This window comes from Halichoerus grypus, chromosome 8 (genome assembly GCF_964656455.1).
Source record: "Halichoerus grypus chromosome 8, mHalGry1.hap1.1, whole genome shotgun sequence".
Classification (NCBI taxonomy): Eukaryota; Metazoa; Chordata; class Mammalia; order Carnivora; family Phocidae; genus Halichoerus; species Halichoerus grypus.
Genome location: NC_135719.1, coordinates 27,923,811 through 27,948,221, shown reverse-complemented (window position 1 = coordinate 27,948,221; position 24,411 = coordinate 27,923,811). Strand labels below are relative to the sequence as shown.

The following is a 24,411-nucleotide window of genomic DNA, read 5'->3' as shown; positions in this document are numbered from 1 at the left end:
AGTATTTCATTGTGCATGTGTGCATGCACATGTGTGTGTTTGTGTATATCCGTTCATCCCTTGATGGACACTTAGGTTGTTTCTATATCTTGGCTATTGTGAATAGTGCTATAATGAACCTGTGAGTGCAGATATCTCTTTGAGATACTGATTTCATTTCCTTTGGATATATGCCCAGAAGTGGGACTGTTGAATCATATGGTATAGTTCTATTTGAAATATTTTGAGGAACTTCTATACAGTTTTCCATAGTGGCTGCACCAATTTACATCCCCACCAGTAGTGCACCAGGGTTCTCCTTTCTTCAAACTCTCGCCGACACTCATCTCTCATCTTTTCGGCACTAGCCATTCTAACAGGTGTGAAGTGATAGCTCACTGTGGTTTTGATTTGCATTTCTCTGATGATGAGTGATGTTAGCACCTTTTCATGTGGCTGTTGGTCATCTGTATGTCTTCATCGGAAAAACGGTCCTCTGCCCATTTTTATTTAAATCAGTTTGTTTATTTTTTGGCTGAGTTTTGTGAGTTCCTTATGTACTTAGGATTTCATTCCTTTTTAAGGCTGAGTCATATTCCACTGTAAGTATAGATCATATTTTGTTTACCCATTTATCCATCAGACATCAACAGTATGTCATGTAGCAGAAAGAACCAAAGCAACAAGCGAGGACTTGGTACTTGATTGGCCTCAGCCACTCACACCCTCTGCAGTCGCCAGAGTGTTGGCAGGAACTGGGTTGGCCAAAGTGGAACTTGCTCACTCCTGCACTGAGCAGACAAACATGGTATCCCCGTAGACGTCTGAGCCAGGTTCTGAGTGCGGAGGATGCAGATGTGAGCAGGAGCCAGATCCTGTTCTAAATGATCAGCAGAGACATACCAAATTTTTTTTTTTTTTTTAAAGATTTTATTTATTTATTTGACAGAGAGAGACAGCGAGAGAGGGAACACAAGCAGGGGGAGTGGGAGAGGGAGAAGCAGGCCTCCCGCAGAGCAGGGAGCCCGATGCGGGGCTCGATCCCAGGACCCTGGGATCATGACCTGAGCCGAAGGCAGACGCTTAACGACTGAGCCACCCAGGCGCCCCGAGACATACCAAATTAATGCCACCTCATATCTAGGGCTTTACATTTCTTTTTTTTTTCTTTTTTTGAGAAAAGAACCTACATTCATCCTGAAGGCTGCATGCTTATGGGCCATCTGAAGAATGCTTATCTGTTCCCAGAATTGGGTGGGAGCTTCTTGGAAGGACGTGTTTCTCCCGGAGCTCCTGCTGCAGATGGGAACTCCCATTATGGACTCTGTAGGAGGTACGCTGATCATGGTCAGTTGCACAAGAGCCTGGGAGGTCCTGCAAATGTCACCTCTCATGAAAGGTGTCGATGAATAGTATCTGAAGTCAATAATATATTCAGAAATAGAGTTTAAAACCATTATTTAGAGGGGTGGGAAGAGCCACCGGAAGAATTAGAATTGGAAATGATGAAAAAGGTTGGCAGTGGAGTGGGCAAGTCTGGATCAGGGAATGTGGCTTTTCATTATAAGCCCTGTCCCCATTTGATTAGTTAGTCTGAGTGAAGGAATCCTGTCCTTTCTCTAGAGCCTCGCAGCAGCCAGTGACTGGACCCATCTGTCCCCTTACCTGGTAAGGCTTAGACAGAGGTGTCTGTCCTCAGGTGGGAAGGGCGGGGGTGGGAGCCACAGTGTAAAGCATCCATCAGCACGAGGCAGGCAATGAGAGGGGCTCAGTGATTGTTGGGGTCATAGTACCTGGCACAGTCATTCCTGATGAAACCTCGGTAGTGAGCAATACAGTAAAGTGCTGCCCTGGCCAGATGTTCCTTGCATCTTGAGAGCAGCCTTATCTTGTGTCAAAGGCATGAGGACTGGGGCATTTCTAGTCCATGGAAGAGGTTGGTGAAGGAGTTTTCAATCTGGAGCATCTGGACTTTGCTTCAAGCCTCGTCATCACATCATCGGAGTTAGCTGGGAAAGACAGTGCCTACTATCCTCTTTGTTTTAATAGACTATTTGGGGAGCAGTTGTAAATTCACAGCAAAATCGAGAAAGTACAGAGATTTCCCGTATACCTTCTCTTCCCCACATATGCACAGCCTCTGCCATTGTCAACATCCCCACCGATGTGGTACATTAGTCACAGTTGGTGAACCTACATTGTCACATCATTGTCACCCACAGTCCAGAGTTCACATTGGGGGTCACTTGATGTTGTACATTCTGGGGGTTTGGATAAACGTATCATGATGTATGTCCACCATTAGAGTATCATACAGCCCAACAGAATTTGTTTCACCACCTAAAAATCTGTGTTCCTATTCATTCATCCCCATGCCCCTGTGACTCGTGGCCACCTCGATCTTTCTGCTGTCTCCATAGTTTTGCCTTTCATACAGTGTCATGCAAGTGGAATCCTACAGTATATAGCCCTTTTTGCTTGGCTTCTTTCACTTGGTGGTAGGCATTTAAAGTTCCTTCATGTCTTCTCCTGGCTTGACAGCTCATTTCTTTTTAGTGTTTAATAATACTCCATGGCCTGGGTGTACCAGAATTTATCTGTTCACCTACTGAAGGACATCTTGGTTGCTTCCAAGTTTGTCAGTTATGAAGAACACGGCTGTAAACATGCATGTGCAGGTTTTTGTGTGGTCAGAAATTTTCAACTCCTTTGGGTGAAATGCCAAAGAATGCCATTGCTAGGCCCTATGGTAAGAGTAGTATGTTCATTTTTCTCAAGAAACTGTCCAAAAAAAAAAAAAAGAAAAGAAAAGAAAAAGAAACTGTCACACTGTCTTCCAAAGAGGCTTTCCCATTTTGCAGCCCCACCAGCAATGAATGAGAGTTCCTTTTCTCCACATTCTTGTCAGCCTTTGGCCGTGTTCCAGATTTTGGCCATTCAAATAGGTACGTAGTGGTATCTCACTGTTGTTTTAATTTGCATTTCTCTGGTGACATATGATGTAGAGGATCTTTTCATATGCTTATTGACCATCTGTATATCGCCTTTGGTGAGGTGTCTGTTCACATGTTTGGCCCGTTTTATAATTGGATTGTTTGTTTTCTTATTGTTGAATTTCAAGTGTTCTTTTATATTTTGGATAACAGCCTTTTATCAGATATGTCTCTTGTAAATATTTTCTCTCAGTCTGTGGCTCGTCTTTTCATTCTTTTAACAGTGTCTTTCACAGAGCAGAAACTTTTAATTTTAATGAAGTTCAGCTTATTTATTCTTTCTCGTGTGGATTTTGCCTTTGGTGTTGTATATAAAACAAGTCATTGCCAAACACAAGGTCATCTAGATTTAGATTTTCTCCTATGTTGTCTTCTTAGAGTCTTAAAGTTTTGTGTTTGTCAGTTAGGTCTGTGACACATTTTGAATTCATTTTTATGAGGGAGGTGAAGTCTGTGTTTGGATTCACAGTTTCGCAAGCGTATGTCCAGTTCTAGTGCTATTTGTTGAAAAAACTCTATTGTATTTGCCTTTGCTTTTTTGTCCAAAATCAATTGATGATTATTATGTGGGCCGATTTCTGGGCTCTGTAGTCTGTTCCATTGATCTATTCGTCTATTCTTTTCACCACTACTGTATTGTCTTGATTACTATAGCTTTATAGCAAGTCATGAAGTCCGGTGGTGTCAATCCTCCAACTCTGTTCTTCTTTAATATTGTGTGCACCCATCATTTTCTCTTGTAAAACTTATCTCATTGCACTGCAGTGATTTGCTTTCATAGATGTCAGAACCATGGCTGGTTATTGCAATGAAGCAATTTTTCTCTTTCCATTTTTGTTATGTAGCTGCATCTGTTTGAAATTTTAGTTTTATATCAGTTCTGTCTAATAGTGTATCTGTGGGATGCCTGGGTGGCTCAGTCGGTTAAGCGTCTGCCTTCGGCTCAGGTCATGGTCCCAGGGTCCTGGGATCGAGTCCTACATCGGGCTCCTTGCTCAGCGTGGAGTCTGCTTCTCCCTCTGCCTCCTTCTCCCCCTGCTTCTCCCTCTCCCTCTGTTTGTTCTCACTCTGTCTCTGGCAAATGAATAAATAAAATCTTAAAAAAAAATAATAGTGTATCTGTTTTAGAGATTGTTTGCATTCTATTAACTGGGCTTGATATGAAATTATTTAAAAATTAGAATATTTTGAGTTTCAGGGATCATAAATCTTGATTTGGGGAAATATCCCAGTTTCACAAATGTGATTCTTTTCCAGAAAGGAGGATCACTATATGAATAACTTACATTTGCTGGTTTCCAATAAGAAACAGTGTTTCTGGTTATAAAAATGTTAAACATCTTCTAGGTTTTGCAATAAGAAAACACTGATTAAGTGTGTTAAAAAAAAAACAGCCGTAAGATGTGATTTTGATTTTGACTTCATATAAATACCTTCTGGAACAGAAGGTTCTCTGTTCATGGGTTCTGCATTTTTGGTTTGGAAACTGTGCCGCACTGAGGTCTAATCTACGAGGGAAGAGCCTGTGAGTGAATGGTTTGAGTTCTGCTGGCTGCCTCCCCACTCTTTATCTAGGGAGACTGGATCCCGGAGAAGGACAATAGCAATTAGGTCTTGTTGGGAAGAAAGAACACAGCCACCAGCCCTGGACCATTTTGCTTCCCCTGAACAAATAAGATAGCGTGGTGCTGGTGTTTGGGGCTCGCACGGGGTTGTGCGGCTGCAGCTTGCCTGCTGGCCTGCTTGGTGGAGATAAGATGCCCAGACCTATGCGGGGGTCACAGAGGGGGTTTAATTCACTGCACTTCCCTGCATTTCATTTACAGTTTGGGGGCTAATGATATTCCCTTATTCTGTCAGGAGCTGTGTATGGATTCTTTCTCTTTCTTCAATTTAATAGAGCGTTTAAATCAAAATACATCTTGCTTAAGCCATCCAGAAATGTTTCACGTTTAAAAAAAAACCAAAAAGGCATTTGCTGTGATGCTCCCCTCACCCACCCACCCCCACCCCCACACCGTGGCCGGTGGACAGTCCCCTCGATTGCTCAGAGCCCAGCTGAAAAACGTTTCTGATTATCATCAGAAAGGGAGCTCTAACAGTGCTGATTATAGATTCACTTAGCTTTCGTGATGGAAGGGTGGAAAGAGATGCTTCCTTGTTATTCCCATTCCAAGTACAGTAATGAGGCTGCGTATTTGCAGCTAGCTGCTGAAGCCAGATGTCACCAAAGTCATTTGGATTTGTAGGAAGTTGGACCATACTGCTTTAAAAGAGATTTCAAGAGCATCATCTTTGGAAATCCTATATGGCAATGAAGTGGGGGTTTTTCTTTTTTCAATCTTACTTATATAGCTGTATCTGTTTGAATTTTTCATTCCATATTCATTCTCTCGAGTAGTGTATTTGCCTGAGCTATTTTGAGTTCTATTAAATGGGCTTGATATTAAATTATTTTAAATAATTTTATTGCCACTCAGAAGACACGGAAGTATTTCTAGTGTTCGTATTTGGGTCATGGAGATGCCACTTTGCATCATTTTGTCACATGTAAGAGCCAGGCTATTTCAAGGAAGGGCCAGAGGAGAGACTTTCTATTTCTGAGAATATACTATGGATTAGGAAGCATGGCTTATTCAAAGATTTGTCCTTTTATGCTTTGAAATCTGAAACAGAGAAACTGGGGCTTCAGTGACGTGGAGATTTAGAATCTATGATGGGGTTGATTAGGCTTTTGCCTTCGTTCAGGACTGGCTTCCCCCGCCTGCCCCAGAAACCACATCCAGCCCTAGACAACGCTGTTAAGATGAGGACCTCTCTCTTTCTCTCTCAAATAAATAAGTAACATTGTAAAAATAATAATAATAAAAAAAGGGGCGGCTGGGTGGCTCAGTCGGTTAAGCATCTGCCTTCGGCTCAGGTCATGATCCCAGGGTCCTGCTTAGTGGGGAGCCTGCTTCGCCCTCTCCCGCTCCCCCTGCTTGTACTCTCTCTCTCAAATAAATAAATAAATAAATAAATAAATAAAATCTTTAAAAAAAGGAAAGGTGAAGACCTCATGCAAAGGCCCGAATCCCAAGCTGCTAGCCACTTAACTGGGCAGGAGCAGAGTGAGGGGGCTGGATGGCCGTAGCTCGGCACCCTCCAGGGGCTGCCCCTCTTTCCTCTTCGGATTCCCTAGGGGTGAAAGAAGAGCCGGGCTCATTTCTGCCAGGCACCCTCATCCAGTTATTGGGCAATCCTTTCAAACTGCAGGGATGTCAGAGGACAGACCCCTGGTCCTAATGCCTCCTGATTTTTATCCTTTGTTCCCTGGGCCTTTTACTTGAAGGTATCTTGTGTGTTTATTTACTTTAAAAATACACATTAAAAAACTTGTAAGGAAACGATTTCAAGGACACGTCACATCCATCCATGTATCCACTCATTCATGATCCGGCATATATTTACTGAGCACCTCCTGCCCAGCACCGCGGTGGGCGAGCCGGGGGCTTCCTTGCTCCATGGAGCCTGCACGCTTGTATTTAACACAGCGGCACCGTCTGGGGCAGGGACCCCTGAGTGTTGTCGTGTACCAAGCAGAATGCGTCTGCACCACAGTGTGCGCGTGTTATGTACACGGCCTGAATGCAAGAACTTCTGGGCAGCCAGAGGCTGCCTTGCGAGGCCTGCTCAATAACTGAATTGAAAGCACGGGGGTGCACCCCTCCTCATACAGCCATCCCGTTTGTGTGGGACACCAACACCTTGGCATCTGTCCACCACTTTGTCTTCACAGTAGCCTGAGGTGTGGATAAGACCCACGGTGGAGGCTGGGGACTCAGCTGGGTCAGGTGATGGAGTTACAGAAGCAGATAGCCCCGGGCAGCCCCCTCCAGGTGGGGCTCAAGTCTTTAGAACTTGAGCAGGTATGAAAATTTTAGAAAAAAATGCTACTAGTTGTGGCATAAAATCACTTCTCTTCTTTCAGTGTGTTTTGAAGCTTGGGAACCTTTCCTGCAGATTCTAATCTGGGGATGTGACATCTAGGTAAAGGCGTGGCTGTGCCCATTGGCTTTGGCCTCCTTTGTGGGGAGCCCCCCCTCCACCCTCCGGCCGGGCTTCAGTGACAGGCTGCAGGGCGGTGGGGGTGCACTTGGACCCTTGTAGAACAGAGGGTCTTAAACATCCGTGTGCGCTGGTCCTGCATAATCATGCCAGCTACGTGGTATTCCTTCCCCCGTGTGGAGGTCCTTGAGGAGAGAAACTTGAGAAGAGACTTTTGGTTTTTAGAAAATATTTTAGGTTTCCATTGTGTTTGGCCTGAGAATTACGTATAGGCTTTTTAATGATGTGAGAGTACCTCCTAATGGAGGGTGGAAAATAGTTTCCTGGCTGCCCTTCTGGGTAGCAGTGTGTGGGGTACTGCATATGAGACACAGGTGGAGCTGACAGGCGGCCCCACCGCATCCGGGGCCTCCGTCCCTGCTTTGTTGGTCCACACCCTGCGAAAGCGTCACTTCCAAGCACGATTTGTGTGAGAATGTAATTGTTATTAGGTGGCTTTAAAAGGGAAGCAGGCTTTAAAAGAACTGTTACACGGGAAGAGGTGTATGTTTGCTTTTTTGTCTAGGAAGGATCTGATATTGCCGCAGAAGTTTTCAGCAGGTTGGGGTTTTTGGGCCATCTTGCGGCAGAGTCTCTCCTCGGAGTGCTTTTGTTCTCCTGTGGGCTCCCACAAGACTAGCCCCGCATTGTGGGATTAGCTATTCTGCCCAGATTTCAGAAGGGTGGCTGTTTTGACAAGCTGCTTCTGTTCCCCGGGGCACTTTCACTCAGGGACTCTCCACCACCTGCTCCCCCTCACGGCTCAGTCCTAATGCAGGGCTCTTCCTCTGAGCTTTTGCCTGACCTCTCCCTCCCCAGAGAAGATTAGAGAAAAAAGCCTCCAGAGCACTCGGGGTCTGGCCTGACCCTCGTGAGCCCCTTCGTCAGTGCTGTTTTGGGAGGCAGAGATGCTTCTCATCCTCTCTGCCTAGAGAGTTAGCACGCCCTGAGGCCTGAGCGGGTTGGCCACGGTGTGGGGTAGGGGGTACTGAGCAGCAGCACCCCCTGTTCCCGAGCCCTGCCAGGGCTGAGCTGGTCCCTGCTGCGTGTTCGAGGCTGCCGGCCCGCCTGTCTTTCCCAGTCCTACACAGACACACCAGCCACGCCACCCACCACCCACATCCACACACGTATCGCACATACACCACGTACATACATACACCCCCACTAGCCGTACACACCACAGACGCCACACATACCAGCCATACCACCCCCCCCACACATCCATATACACCCCCCCACACACAGCACGTTAACGCATACACCCGCCACACACACTAGCACGTGAACCACTCAGGGAATGGTGCCAGATTCTCTGCTTTCCCCACAGATTGATACCCCAGCGTCTCCCACCGCTCTGGCCTAGAACATCTTGGTCCCCCAGGTCCCCGAGCCCCTGTGTTCTTCTCTCTTGGGTCACCGCCTCCCCTTGTGGTTTTGTTAACTCTGGGCTTGCCCTATGATGTGTGTGGATGTCCTGATCGTTTGGGAGCTTGGCATCTCTGCTCCGGCAGCTGTCTTCCTGAAGAGACTCAGACTCTCCTGCGCTCTTCCCTGGCATTCAGGAGCAGTGGCTCCTGCGGGAAGTCCCACCCCCTCTCTTCCCGCCCATCCTTCCCCTTCCCCTCGGTCACTTCTCTTACTGCAGACAGCTCCCTCGCTATAATGTGACATCCTGGAAGGCACAGATTGGGGGTTTCATTATGGTGGTGGTGAATAATAAATGTATTTGGGTAAAAGATTCAACCAGCACACACGTATTTAATAAATTAAAAGTGAACACCCCCTTAGCCTGCCCTGTTTCCACTCCCTTCCCCAGAGGAAACTGCTGACAAGCATTTGGTCCTTTCTGGTCTGTTCTGTATGCCTTTGCATCCATACATGAACTTGCAGATATGCATATGTTTTCTAGCTGGCTTGATGGATCTATACACATACGCCCACCCTCTAGCTGTCTTACCATTTCCACTCCACAATAGGCCGTAAGATTTCTCTCTGTCTGTACATATTCATCTACCTCTTTTAGAAAAAAATGCCTTGAAGTATTCCAGCGTGTGGACTCTGCCATAATTTATTTAACTGTTCTTCTCTTTATGGGCACTTAGGTTGTTTCCAGTTTTCAAAATGATGGCTGCAATGAAAAATCCTCATACAGACATCATTTCAGATGTATGTGAGTCCTTCTGGAAATGGCGTTGTTGGATAAAAGGATATGCAGATTTAAATTTTTGATAGGGAATGCTGAATTGCTTTTCTGAAGGGCTTCATTGGGACTCCTTCTAAAGAAATAAATTTTTTAAAAAAGAGAAAAGCAGCCAAAAAAAGTAATTCACCACCAACAGCCAAATAAAGGCGAGAACACTCTCTTAGGCCATGAACTGGGAAATGCAGTAGCCCAGAAGAGGCCAAGAACATGGGCTAAGGTTTGTATCTTTTCTGAGTTTCCTTTGTTGTCCCCACACTCCCTGCCCACCACCCCTTCCTCCCCCCCAAAAAAAGCAGTCTGTAGGGAAAGAAGATGAACAACTGAAACCCTGAGAACTTACTAACATTCCTCAATTTGGAGAGCGGGAAGCTGTGATGGCGGGCTTTGGCAGGGCCAGGGGTTGGGGGTGGGGATGCTCCTGGAGCCTAATGGCCCTCAGCAAAGTCAGGAGAGACCCGGCCTCCTGCAGGGTGCTTCCCAGGTCTGTTTGCATGCATTCTGGGAGAATCCCGGAGCTTTGTCTTCCAGTGTACCCATTAGCTCCTCGGTGGCGTCCATGCTTACATTTAGCCCTCTGAATCTCAACCATTATATTTGGAAAAAAAAAAAAAAAAATCAACAGTCTTCATGCTTTTCAGCAGTTTTAGACTTAAAGAAAAATTGAACAGAAAGTTCAGAGTTTCCATTTTCCTCCTCACTCCCAAACCCCGCTTTCCCCTATTACTCACATCTAGTGTGAATATGGCATATTAATTGGCATTGATGAGCCAATACTGATATATTATCGTTACTATTAACTAAATTCGGGTAAGGTCCCACCGAGGGGGCCTTCGCTCACCCCCAGCTCATGCCTGGCACATAGGTATTGATGAATGAGCTGGTCCCAAACATGGTGTGGGGCTGGTGGGTGAGCTGCAGCTCAAGTCCTCAGACCCTGGTTGAGTGGCCGCTCAGCCCACCTGGCCATTGGTCTCCCTGAATGAGCATCTGTCTGTGTGTGTGTCCTGGGACAGTCCTGATACTGAATCAACAACATTCCGGGGGTCGCCACTGAGCACTGTCGTAGGTGTTGCAGGTAGGGGAATATTTCATGGACCACATAGCAGGTGGGAATTGCAGGGATTTCCACCCCAGTAGGTGAGGTAGATCATGATAGGCACAGGGCAGGACAAGGGATGGGGCCTCGGGGTGAGTGGGACACCATGGAGGTCAGGCCTGGGGTGTCCAGGGAACAGCAAAGAGCCCATGAGGCAGGGGCAGAGCACGTGACCAGGAGGAAGGCCAGAGGGCCTGGAGGTCGTGAGTGGCGGCCTTTCCTGCCATCCTGAGAACTTTTACTTTGAATGGCAGTGGGCTGTTGGAGGAGGAGGTTGAGGAGAGGAGGACATGATCTGACTTATGATTTTAAAAAGTGTATAACAGCTTTACTGAGATATTCCCGTACCATAAAATTCACCCCTTTAAAGTATACGCTACAGAGGTTTTTAACATGCTCACCAGGCAATTGTCACCACCATGTAATCCCAGAACATTTCCATCACCCGTACCCCTTAGCGGGCATCTCCCATTTCCCCCTCCCTACCCCAACCACTTCAGTTTCCTTAAGCGAACATTTTATTGCAGTATAACCATCATACAGGTGTGTGCACACATCCTGGACTGAATGTTTGTGTCCCCCCAAATTTGTAGTTTAACTTAATGCCCCATCCCAGTGTTAGGAGTGGGACCTTTGGGGGTACTTAGGTCATGAGGGTGGGGTCCTCATGATGGGATTAGTGCCCTTATGAGAAGAGGCCACACAGCTCCGTGAGGATATCCACCACATGAGGACATAGCAAAAACTGGGCAGTGTGTAACCCAGAAGGGAATTCTCACTAGAACCCAGCCACACTGGTGCTATGATCTCGGATTTCTAGCCTCCAAAACTGTGAGAAATAAATTTCTGTGGATGCGCCACCCAGTCCATGGTACTCTGTTTTAGTAGCCCAAGCTAACGGAGACCCTGAGTACATAGCTGCTCCGAGTTGTGTCGAAGGACCACGCTCGCCAATAAGGTAGGGTTGAAGCAGGGAGCTCTGTGAGGAGACACAAGATCATGGAGGCCATGGCTGCCTGGGGTGGTGGGGAGGACCAGAGGAGGTGGAGTTCTGGAAGGATCTGAAGCTCAAGCCGATAATGTGTCCTGGTGGCTCACAGGTGGGGTGAGGGAGAAAGGAGTCAAGGGTGACCCCAACTGGGCAGTGAGTTGTAATCAGCTGGGAGTAGGGGAGGCTGTAGGTGGAGCTGGATCTTTTGCAGGGAAAACTTGGCCCCATTTGAACACCGCTGAGCTCAAGGTGCCTGTTAGACACGCATTGGAGGTGCTGAGAGGTGGGCAGTGAGTGTGGACTTCCAGAGAGCTCAGATGGAGTTACACGCTAGGGAGCGGTCAGTTTAGACGGGTCCCAATCCGTGGACCTGTACTAGGTGGCACATCAAAGGACAGCCCACCCAGCCACAGCTGTAAGCTACTAAAATCATGATGGGCCTAGGGTGTGGTCCAGGGGCCTTAGCTTCCTGTGCGGGCGTGGTGACCCAGCCAGAGGCCAGGGAGCAGTTTGGGGGCTCAGTACCTATTTCTAGGATTCACTTGTCTGGGGATCCCCTGGTTGGGGTAGGGAGGGGGAAATGGGAGATGCCCGCTAAGGGGTACGGGTGATGGAAATGTTTTGGGATTACATGGTGGTGATAATTGCATGGTGAGCATGTTAAAAACCTCTGTAGCGTATACTTTAAAGGGGTGAATTTTATGGTACGGGAATATCTCAGTAAAGCTGTTATACACTTTTTAAAATCATAAGTCAGATCATGTCCTCCTCTCCTCAACCTCCTCCTCCAACAGCCCACTGCCATTCAAAGTAAAAGTTCTCAGGATGGAAGTACTCAGGATGGCAATACTTCACATACTATGCAAAATTTTTAGTCCATCTGGAGCATTTTTACACAATTAGTGGCATTTCCATCATCTTACCCCATTCCATCATGCTGAGGAAATTTTTGTGATAGTCGAAGAGAAGGGTCCTTTTGGCATAAAACAAAACGATAACACTCTCAGAAGTTGACAAAGTACAAAAATATACTTAAAAGTGCTTAAATGTGGCCCCATCATCACATCCTGCGTTGAATGCTCCATATGTCCGGTGCCCAGACAGAAGGCAGGACGGGGCAGGAGAACAGAGAGGGTCTTCAGAATGTGGTCACCCCAGGGTTGGGGCCCTGGCTTCTCCCAGGACTTAGCTCTGCCACCTTGAGCAAGTCACTCACCCTTCCTCAGCCTCTCTGCGGGCCTGCTTGGGCAAGATAAGAATAGAATTCCCTCAGGGCTGTTGTGCTAACTCCCCAGGGTGCGGCTGCATACTCACTGGCTTCCCTCCTGCTGGGCACACGGGCCTGGAGTCATTCCTGGAGGGAGGACCTTCCCGGCTGTAGTTTGCTGGACAAGGGGCGGGGGCTCCCATCCGAGGACAAGGACCCTCCACCCTGGGCCAGTGGGTTGGATTGGTCCCCATCCCTCTGCCCTAAACCATTGTGTGCCCCTCTGCTCTCTCTGCGGGGGCCTGGGGCTTGCTGTCCCTCTGCTCCCCCCAGCACCCCTCTCTGAGGCACATGAGCCTTGTGGTCCATGCTTTCCAAAGTCACCATTTTGGTGCCTTTCACAGTGGATGCTGATGTTTTTTACTCCAGACACTTGACTGGGGGGCCCTGCTGCCTTCCGAGCCTGCGGAAGTACCTAATATGGCCTTTGTCACACACGCCAGAGCAGAGCACCTTCCCAGGGACAGATGTTCTTGGAACACACCTCGGTTCCCAGGACCATGTGAAAGGGGGGAGGCCATTGAGGTGGGGTGTGCTGGTGGGTTTGAGTTTTTGTGAAAGAGAGTGGGTCCCCTTCTGCCTTTGTCCTGGTCACGGGCTCCACCTGAGAGCACAGCCCTACGCCACGCCCCCACGTCTGGTCTTGCAGAGGTGGCCAGCCTAGACTTTCCTGCAAGCCAGTGCCCAGTGTGGTCCCCCAAAGCTGGGGGAGCACCCCTTTACCTGGCAGCTTGTAGCTGGGGTGGGCTCCTTCCCTTAGGACCTGTTTCCTCATCTGTATCCTGGGAGGCCCGGCCCTGCAGAGGATTGGAGCATGAGGGCGCAGGCTGGTGCTCATTTCCTAACGCAACTTGCCCCTCCTGGGAAAGGCAGGAGAAGGAGGTGCCTGTCTTTGACTGGGTTTGTCTGTCGTGGGTTCCATCAGGGAGCCTGGCTGACGGGAGTGGGCTCTTGTCATCCAGTCATGGACCTGAGCCAGGAAGGCTGTTCCAGACCCACCATTCCACACTATGATGTGATTAGTTCCTTCCATCATAGGAAGAACATTTTTTTTTTCCCCAGGAAAATTATGGTGAACCTTAGTGTTTCCCGTCTGCAGTGTTCTTCAGAAGACCTCATAGGGCTCACATTAGATCAGTAAGGAGAATTCTCAAAGAGTATTGAGGACAGAGTCATTAGACAGGTGGACTACTAAATTCTATTTCCTTTCATTATTTTGCTTAAAAATCTAGTTCTTTGGGGTGCCTGGGTGGCTCAGTTGTTAAGCGTCTGCCTTCAGCTCAGGTCATGATCCCGGGGTCCTGGGATCGAGCCCCGCATTGGGCTCCCTGCTCGGCGGGAAGCCTGCTTCTCCCTCTCCCACTTCCCCTGCTTGTGTTCCCTCTATCGCTGTGTGTGTCTCTCTGTCTGTCAAATAAATAAATAAAATCTTTAAAAAAAAAAAAAATCTAGTTCCTCTCCATCTTTTCAGGTCTGCCCTTCTCATTTCTCATTGCCCTATGTCCTAGGGCAGCCTTGAGTTGTTGGTGTTGCTTTAGAGGGGTCACGGGGCTTACTCATCCCCAGCTGGCCCTACTCTAGGCAGTTTGGTACATGTTAGTGTTCTTCCTCCTCCCAGAAGCCTGTGGAGATTTCTGAGGTCCCCCATGTTCTAGACAGGACAGGAGAAGCCCGGGGAGTTAAGTAGTTGGCTGGGGTTCTCAGGAAGCAAGCCCGGGCAGTCTGGCTCCAGATGGACTCCTAAGCCCTCCATAGTGGCCTCTGGGGGTGGTTGTGGCCAGCCGGGGGCCCAGGCCCTGTGCCCACTGCTACTGGGGGTGTGGTCAGGGCTACCAACCACAGCAAGACCTAGGGTGCGGTGTGGAGGGTCTGTGTTGCCCTCTGAGCCTCGGCAGGAGGAAAGGCTGGACCTGGTGCTTCCAGTCCTGGGCTCTCAGTAGCACTGTTTGGGGGCTTATTTGGAGGGGACATTTGGACCCAAGAAGGACTTCCTCTTCTTCCCTCTGGGCAGCTCAGAAATGTTGGAGTCTCGCCATCATCACTGTGTGAGGTGGAGAGCGGCGCTGTGTCCCCGTCAGTTTCCTGGGCCACTGGGTGTTGGCTATGGTGTGCCCATGTCCCACTTTCCTCCCGGGTGGAGGATGGACTCATTCATTCACTCCATGCATTTTTTATTGAATGTTGATTGAAAATCCCTGCTCTGATAGAGCTTGCTTTCCAGTGAGGGAAGGCAGGCCATAACCAAGGTAAATGAAAGAAATATACCACATATTACATGGTGGTAATTGCTATGGGGAGGCATAAAGCAGGGGAGGAGGCCAGGGAAGGCGAGGTGGCTGGTATTGTGGTTTTAAGTAGGGTGATCCGGGAGGGTGATATATGAACAGCAGCATGGAGGAGGGGAAGGAGGGAGCCATGTGGACAGTGAGGAGAATGGCCCGTGTAAAGGGCCTGCGGTGACATCTTTCTGGTGTGTTCGAGGAAGAGCAAGGAGGCCAGGTGGCTGGTGCTGAGGGAGCAAAGGCAGAGGTATAGAGCGAGAGGTCATGAGAGGTGGTGGAAGAGATGCATGTCAGATTGTGTAGGGCCTCAGAGACTGGTGAGGACTTACCATTGGGAAGGATCATTTGGGCTGGTGCACCAGGACTAGATTAGAAGGGGCCAGCATAGAGAGAACGAGCTGTTCGGAGCCACTGCAGTCATACAGGGGGTGGAGGCTCAGCCCAGGCATCAGTGGTCTTGGGAGAGCCATGCTAGGAGTCTGGGTTAACGTCCAAGGTGGAGCCATGGTTTCCTGAAGGGTGGGAGGATGAGGGAAGGAGAAGGGCCCAGGATGGCTCTGAGGCTTCAGCCTAAGCATCCTGAAAGAAGTAGCTATCAGTTGAGATGAGAAGGCTTTGGAGGACGATGAGAGCAAGTTCTCCATGTTCCATGCATCAGGGGACCACTCTTGGCTTCCCAGGCAGACATTAAGAGCAGCCCCTGATTCTCTGGCCCTTGGAGGTAGAGGAAACATGAAGGGCTTTTTGGACACTGACTTAGCTGTGCCAGGATACCTGCCAGGGCCGTGTGCCATTTGCCCGAGGGCTGTGAGGAGGGTATGGCTGCCTGGCCAGGTCTGGGCAGGGCAGAGCCTCAGGGCAGGACCTTCTGGCCTGCACATCTGGGGCCCAGCCCCTGGTCTGTACATTCTCATTTCTGTCCTCTCAGACCTAGGTTTTATCTTTTTGCCTTCTCAGATTCATTCTTTTACTTTTTTAAGTTGAGGTATAATTAACACATAACATTATATTACTTTCAGGTGTACAGAGCAATGGTTTGATGTTTGTATATATTGAGAAACCATCACATTAACAGCCATCACCATGCATAATTACAAAATTATTTTTCTTGTGAGGAGAGCTTTTAAGATCTACTCTCTTAGCAACTTTCAAATATGCAGTATAGTGTCATTAATTATAGTCACCATGCTCTTTATTTTACAGCTGGGGGTTTGTACCTTTTGATCCACTTCATGCATTTCCCCCACCCCGCACCCCCCACCTCTGGCATTCTGTTCTCTGCCAGTCTATTCTCTGTATCTCTCAACTCAGGGTTTTTGTTTGTTTCTTTGTTTTTTTTAGAATCCACATATAAGAGATCATATGGTGTTTGTCTTTCTCTGTCTGACTTACTTCACTTAGCATAATGCCATTAAGGTCTATCCATGTTGTTGCAAATGGCAGGATTTCCTTTTTTTTAATGGCTGAATAATAATTCTACTGTGTATATATATGCGTTTCTTTTTTTAACCATATTTTCTTTATCTATTCATCTGTCAGTGGGCATTTAGGTTGTTTCCATATCTTGGCTGTTGTAAATAATGCTGCAATGAACATGGGGGTGCAGATATGTTTTGGAATTAGTGTTTCCATTGGTCAGATAAATACCCAGAAGTGGAATCGCTGGATCTATTTTTACTTTCTTTGAAGAACTTCCCCACTGTTTTCACAGTGGCTGCACCAACTTACTTCCCACCCACAGTGCACGAGGGTTCTCTTTCCTCCACGTCCTCGCCAACACTTGTTATTTCTTGTGTTTTTGATGCTAGTCCTTCTGACAGGTGTGAGGTGATATCTCACTGTGGTTTTGAGTTACATTTCCCTGATGATGAGTGATGTGGAGGGTCTTCTTGTACCAGTTCGTCATCAGTATGTATTCTTTTTTAAATATATATTTGTAAAGATTTTATTTATCTATGTGAGAGAGAGAGTGAGAGAGAGAAAGCACAAGAGGGGTGAGGGTCAGAGGGAGAAGCAGACTCCCCGCTGAGCAGGGAGCCCGATGCGGGACTCGATCCTGGGTCTCCAGGATCATGACCTGAGTCGAAGGCAGATGCTTCGCTTAACTGACTGAGCCACCCAGGCGCCCGCCATCTGTATGCTTTCTGTCTCAGATTCTTTAGGGACCAGGTGGAGAAAGGCCTCGCTGAGCTCACTTGGGTGGTTGAGCCTGGGGAGCAGATGTGGTGGGACATCTTTTCAGTCCTCTGACTGAAAAGACAGTGGGCTGTGTGCGTGCTGGGCTGTGGGAGTGTGAGCAGCGGGCAGAGCAGGGCCGGACGGCCCAGCCCCAGCGCACAGAAGGCCTCAGGCAAGAAGTGACTCTTGCAGGTGACAAAGGTTGGAGCTGCCCCTGACCCTGGGGACAGGCCTGACCCTCTGAGCTCTGCCTTCCAGAGCTTGGCCATTTTTCTGCAGTGCAGGGGCCCAGTGTCAGTGTGGACGTGGTGGAGGTGGGCGTGGCATTGCCAGCACCGTGCCCTCCCAACAGGCCAGGTTGTCCTCTGGCAGTGTCCCCATGCCAGCCCAACCCTGGCTTGGCTGTCACAGCTGGGTCACTTCTTCCCGGTGCCCACCTCCATGCCTCCGCATATTCTTTCTGGGGTTGGGAAGGAGCCGTGGAGGGCGGCAGCTGGGAGCTGTGCATTACTCCCGGTCCATTCATGACTGTGGGGTTTATGAGTTGCTGGAGTGTTTACCACTTCCTTGTGAACCTTTTCTGGGTGAGCCTTGTGAGTGACTGAGTATAGGGTGGTCCGGGGAGGGGGAGAATGGGGAGGGACACAGTGTCACCTGGTTCCTGCCAGGGAGGATCATGGCAGCAGAGACCGGAGGTCCCCACAGATGGCTTCTGAATGGAGGGTGGATGAACAGCCAAGGAAGACTCCCTGGTTCCCAGGCAGCCACACCTCTGCCCCCGTGGAAGGCCTCTGGAGGAGGAGTGCTGCTGAGGAGCTGGCTGTATTTTTAGCCTCGGGGACACGCTGTACGTGGCAGCCTGTGGCCCATGGCAGTTAACAGGCAGGTTGGTTAAAGGCAGTTTTGCAGAGTAATTAGGCAGCTTTGGGGACTGGCAGGAGGCTTTCCATACAGAATGCAGGGCCAGGGGTCGTGGGGAGCAGGGAGAAGCCAGGGAGGAGCTTTTCTGAATAGCTTCATCAACATACCCTTTGCTGGGGGAGCTCAGTAGAGTGTCGAGCCTCTTTCTTCTCCCTGAGGGGCTCTGCATTCCTTCTGGGGGCTCCTGGATGAACCCTGCCCCTCCCAGGTTGTCCTGCACCAAACCGATATGGTAACCCCCCTCCACAGTCAGAAGCTTTTGGTGGCCCCATTTGCCTGGGGTAACACCAGCCTCTGAGCTTGGCGTTGGGCGCTCAGTATGGTTTCAGGAGCCTGTTTCCTACTTCCCTTCTGCTGTGGCCGGCCTCTGTGACCCCAGCTCAGCGCTCCCATTCAGAGTCCTTTCCCAGTCCATGTGGTGCCTTGCGTTTACCCTCCCCTTTCTTTAAGGCTGTGTTTGAGTCCCGTGTCTGTGGTTTGCTGGGTGCGGTGGCATTTGCAGTCTGTGGAACGCTGCCTTCAGGAGGCCGGGGGGGCTTCTAGAGGGAGTGGGGGATAGGGTCGGGAATGAAAGAGTGTGCTTACCGCTGAAGCTCAGGGATGCCTTTCCCAGTTGGGTTTTAAAGAATGAATAGGAGTTTGTCAGTACGATTCTGGAGGAACCAAAAAGGGAATGACTCGAACACTGGCATGAAAGGGGTGAGCTACCAGTGGCAGGGGGGCTTGGGGCGTGATGAGGGCTCAGGCCGGGGAGCCCGGCTGCCTTGCACACCGTGGTCCAGAGTCGGTGACGTGTCATGTAGTACCATGCCTCCACGCGCCTCCTTAGTGTCCCTGGCTGGAGCTGGGGGCTGGCACAGGTGTGGTTCGGCCTGTGTGGTATCTGCATGGACAGTGATGCCCCCGCCGTGGTGTTGGAGTGGGCCCATGGTGAGGGGCGTGGGGTCCGTGTTTGGACTTAGGAGGCCTTCAGCTGGGTGGCCTGTTCCGTGGCCAGGGAACAGAGCAGGTGCCATTAAAGCTTAAGGAACCTTATAAGTCATGGGGCTCAGTGCCTTCATTCAACATGGTCGGGAGACCAAGCTGCTGGTGCTGGAGGTGGGGTCTGACGCCGAATATCTCAGTGCTCCCATCCTCCTCCAAAGTAGGGAAACTGAGGCATAGGTAGGTTCCTTCGTCCTCCCAGGCTGTACGGGGCAGAGTTAGGATGTGAGCCAGGATGTCTCCCTGTAGACCGGTTCCGCGCAGAGATCTGGGCAGTGACCCACGCCGGGGTAGCACTGGTGTGCAGGCCGCAGGCTGAGTGCTGGCGTCCCCGTGTGTCAGGGAGGAAATGACGTCACTTGCACAGGGGATGGCTTGCACTGTGCACCCACGTGTGCACGTGGTCAGCCTTTCTTTAAAAAGGCTTGGTTTAGTGTATTTTGTAGAATTGCCCCATATGTATGTCACACGTGATTTTAAGATGAATAACGCAAATGCCACTGAACTCTGTATCTTGTGTCACATTTTGCTTCTTTGGAAAACAAATTGGGAACCGAACCTTGAAGAATGTGCTTCATTTCCTGTTAGAGCAAGTGAAACCTGCAATATTAATGCCGCTGGGTTTCCTGTATCTTCCTCCAAAAGGGTTAGAGAAATACATTCCCCACTCTCTTCGGCTGAGGCCTGGCTGCTGGTGGCCTCAAATCGTTAGCTCTCTGTGCTTGGTGACCTTGGGGAACGAATAGGAGGGATCACTCGAAAACTTGGAGAGACTCGAGAGACTCATAATCTACTTGCAACTCTTTGATTTTCAGAATGTTTGGCTGTTCTGCAGAACCCCAGAGTTCTGATCCCACAGTTTTGAGCCGCTTTTAACGTTTCGGTGCAGGGAGCTGTTAGCCTCTTTATTTTTTTTATTTATTTTTATTTTTTAAATTTTTTATTGTTATGTTAATCACCATACATCATTAGTTTTTGATGTAGTGTTCCACGATTCATTGTTTGTGCATAACACCCAGTGCTCCATGCAGAACGTGCCCTCTTTAATACCCATCAGCAGGCTAACCCATCCTCTCACCCCCCTCCCCTCTAGAACCCTCAGTTTGTTTTTCAGAGTCCATCATCTCTCATGGTTTGTCTCCCCCTCCGAATTCTCCCCCTTCATTCTTCCCCTCCTGCTATCTTCTTCTTTTTTGTTTTTTCTTAACATATATTGCATTATTTGTTTCAGAGGTACAGATCTGTGATTCAACAGTCTTGCACAATTCACAGTGCTCACCATAGCACATACCCTCCCCAGTGTCTATCACCCAGCCACCCCATCCCTCCCACACCACCCCCCACTCCAGCAACCCTCAGTTTGTTTCCTGAGATTAAGAATTCCTCATATTAGTGAGGTCATATGATACATGTCTTTCTCTGATTGACTTATTTCGCTCAGCATAACACCCTCTAGTTCCATCCACATCATTGCAGATGGCAGGATCTCATTCCTTTTGATGGCTGCATAATATTCCATTGTATATATATATATATATATATATATATATATATATATATATATATATATATACCACATCTTCTTTATCCATTCATCTGTTGATGGACATCTTGGCTCTTTCCACAGTTTGGCTATTGTGGACTATAAACAGGTCATGATCATGACTTGATGCGGGGCTCGATCCCAGGACCCCGGGATCATGACCTGCTATAAACATCGGGGTACACGTACCCCTTCGGATCCCTACATTTGTATCTTTGGGGTAAATACCCAGTAGTGCAATTGCTAGATCGTATGGTAGCTCCATTTTCAACTTTTTGAGGAACCTCCATACTGTTTTCCAGAGTGGTTGCACCAGCTTGCATTCCCACCAACAGTGTTAGCCTCTCTTTTTTTAACATGTGGTCCGTCGCTCAGATAGAACGCCCGTGTGTTCATAAACAAGCGGCTTGCCTGCAGCCCCCTGACACCCTATTTGTGCTCTCTTTCGTTTCAGTCTCCAGAAGATTTACACATTGCTGAATCCCGTGTGGGCACGCCAGCCTCCGAGGCCAGGACCGTCCTGCGGATGGCTGAGAGTCCTCTGGGGCCCGGCGACTCTGAGTGAGTAGGACCTGTGGTTGTCACTGCTGTGCTGTGCCCCACGTGCCATTGGCATAGACACCTCGGCTGAATGGGAGCTGGGAGAACACCAGTGCGTCCTGTTGCCCCCACCTCTCTCTCTAACAGAAGCTTAAATGCAGCTACGCTAAAATTTTTTCATCGTTTTCCTTTTTTTTTTCAAAGTTACCTTCATTTTTTTTTAAACATTTTAAAAAAGATTTTATGTATTTGAGGGAGAGAGAGCGTGAGTGAGAGAGCAGAAGCAGGGGGAGCAGCGGAGGGAGAGGGAGAAGCAGGCTCGATGCGGGGCTCGATCCCAGGACCCCGGGATCATGACCTGAGCTGAAGGCAGACGCTTAACTGAGTGAGCCACCCGGGCGCCCCATAAATTTACCTTCATTTTGTGGAGAGAGACGGGAAGGAGTACAGGATGTCCCTAGAGGACAGGTGGCCACACAGTAGACTATGTTTCCTATGACCCTGTCCATCTCCCCTGTCAGACCCACTGGGTCCCCTTCTGCTGCCCTGGTGTTCTGAGTGGCACTGTGTTGCCTCCTAGGCAGCCCCCCCTTCCTGTCAGGGTGTGGGGGGGCCAGGGGCATCCAGGGGGGTGTCTCTCCCTCGGAGTGCAGCCATCAGGGCCCCAGGATGTGGGCAGGGTCTGCCCTGCTGACCTAGCAATAACAATTCCTAAATTGTTCTGCACCCAGGCCATTGTTCTGACACAGGTGGCCAGCCTGGGGTGCCCCTCCCCAGGGTCAGCAGGTGGGGCAGGGCAGCCTGAGGTTTGGGGACCACTGTGGACAATCCACCCCACCCTCGCCCAAGTGGATTGTGCCGGGCGCCCGGGCTATGACTGAGGCATCAGACAAGGCTGTGCCTGAGGGTGTGGCACCTGCTAGGGAGTGTGTCCCCAGGCCTGTATTAGCTTCTCAGGGCTGCTGTGACAAAGTACCACCGACTGGGGTCTTAAACAACAGAGGCTTATTCTCTCACAGTTCTGGAGGCTGGAAATCCAAGATCGAGGGGGCAGTGGAGATGGCTCCTTCTGGCGACTGTGAGGGGGTTTGGTTCCAGGCCTCTCTCCATCTGCTGGTGGTTTCTGGCGTTCCTTGGCTTCTGGCGCCGTAATTCTAACCACGTGGCCTGCTGCTTGTGTCTATCTCTGAATCCAAATTTCCCCTTTATATAAGGGCACCAGTCATACTGGATTAGGGCCCACTCCAATGACCTCACCTTAACGTGATCATCTGGAGAGACCGTGTTTGCAAATAGAGTCACAAGCACAGGTCCTGAGGGTTAGGACTTGAACATTATCTTGGGGGCCATAATTCAATGCATAACACGTCCCCTTCTAGGGCAGGGCCCATCTTCCAGCTGCCTATGGGGTCTGGTCAAAGGAGCAGCCCAGCCTTCTCCTGCCAAGGGATGGGGGCATCAGCAGCAGCTGTGTAATCATCCCACATGAGCCCTTTTCGTAGCAGGGTGCCTTTGTCACTGTGCCAGGCCCTGTCCTGGGTGCTGGGGAAACTGAGGCAGTTAGGACCCAGCCCTGTGCACAGGCGTGCTTACACAGCATTCTTGGCCAGGTCCTTTCTGGCTGTGACATGACATACATCACCTGCCCTCAGCCCCCTTCACAGCCCTTGGTTCACTCTTTCAAATACTATTTTTATTTTATCAATATAATACCTATACATATTTTGAGAAGTCAAGAGTTCTGTAAGGTTTATGAAGAAAATGATAGACTCTTGGCTTCCGCCCTACTCTCCCCGTGCAACTCCTGCCCTATCCTACTCCCCATAGACGACCACTTCCAGCTTTTAGCTGTTTCTTCTGGGATTTATCTCCGTATTTGTAAAGATTATGTATGTGCTGTTATTTCTGGACTTCCTGTTGTGGTAAAGATGATTTTAACTCATAGTTTTCATTCTGTAGGGCTGCTCTATTTAACCAATATAGTTATTTCATAATTTTGGGTTAAATCCTTATAAAATGTGTATCAGTCAGGATAGACTAGACCAGGAGATAGTAATAAACATCCCCTACATCTGAGAAAATTTGGTTTCTAATTAGCAGGTATAATGTTTATTTTCATTTCCTGTTCTTTTGTTTTTGAGCAATTTCAAGACAAGATGCAGAAAGGTTGTGACCCTGTTTCCTAAAAACCAAGCCTGGGCATTCTTCGGTTTACTCTGGTTGGCTTCCCACCCTCTCTCATCCCACCAAGAATTCTTGTCCAGGTCACCAACACCTGGGATTGACAAATCCAACATGTGATTTTCTGTCATCATCCTAATTGCCCTGCAGCGTTTGGATATTGTTTCTCTCTCTCTCTCTCTGCCTTGATCTCAGTCTTAGGGGGAAAGTCTCCAGTTCTCACCATTAAATATTATGTTATCTGCATTTTTAAAAAATTGAGGTTAAATTCCCATAACATGAAATTAACCATTAACCATCTTAAAGTGTATAATTTAGTAACATTTAATGCCTTCCCAGTGTCGTGCATCCATTATACTTCTACCTTGTTCCAGGACACGTTCATCATTCCAGAAGAAAACACTCATGCTCATTAAGCAGTCTCTCCGCATTCCCTGTCACCCTTCCCCCCACCAATCATCATCCTGTTTTCAGTCTCTATGGATTTCTCTATAGTGGATGTTTCCTATAAAATTAGAAATCATACAGTATGTGATCTTTTGTGTCACAGCCTCTAGAACTGTGTGAAATAAATGTTTATAACCCAGATAGTCTGGGGTATTTTGTTATAGCAGCCCAAATGGCCTTTGATTTGGCATAATGTTTATGAGGTTCATCCGAGTTGTAGCAGGTATCAGAACTTCGTTCCTTTTTTTTTTTTTTTGTTAACATATAATGTATTATTTGTTTCAGGGGTACAGGTCTGTGATTCATCAGTCTTACACAATTCACAGCACTCACCATAGCACATACCCTCCCAATGTCCATCACCCAGCCACCCCATCCCTCCCACCCCCCACCACTCCAGCAACCCTCAGTTTGTTTCCTGAGATTAAGAGTCTCCTATGGTTTGTCTCCCTCTCTGGTTTCTTCTTGTTTCATTGTTCCCTCCCTTCCCCTATGATCCTCCATCTTTTTTCTCAAATTCCTCATATCAGTGAGATCATATGATAATAGTCTTTCTCTGATTGACTTATTTCGCTTAGCATAATACCCTCCAGTTCCATCCACGTCGTTGCAAATGGCAAGATTTCATTTTTTTGATGGCTACGTAATATTCCGTTGTATATATATACCACATCTTCTTTATCCATTCATCTGGTTGATGGGCATCTGGGCTCTTTC

General features: G+C 48.6%; 1 protein-coding gene across 6 annotated transcripts in view; it reads left to right on the top strand.

Annotated features, from left to right (window-relative positions):
• The window catches only part of APBA2 (amyloid beta precursor protein binding family A member 2), a 245,586-nt gene that overhangs the window by 23,756 nt on the left and 197,419 nt on the right, over positions 1-24,411 (top strand). For all 6 annotated transcript variants that reach the window (XM_078078981.1, XM_078078978.1, XM_078078979.1 and 3 more), the window contains exon 2: positions 20,981-21,087. The gene's annotated coding sequence lies outside the window, so the exon portion shown is untranslated. The remainder of the gene's footprint in view (positions 1-20,980; positions 21,088-24,411) is intronic.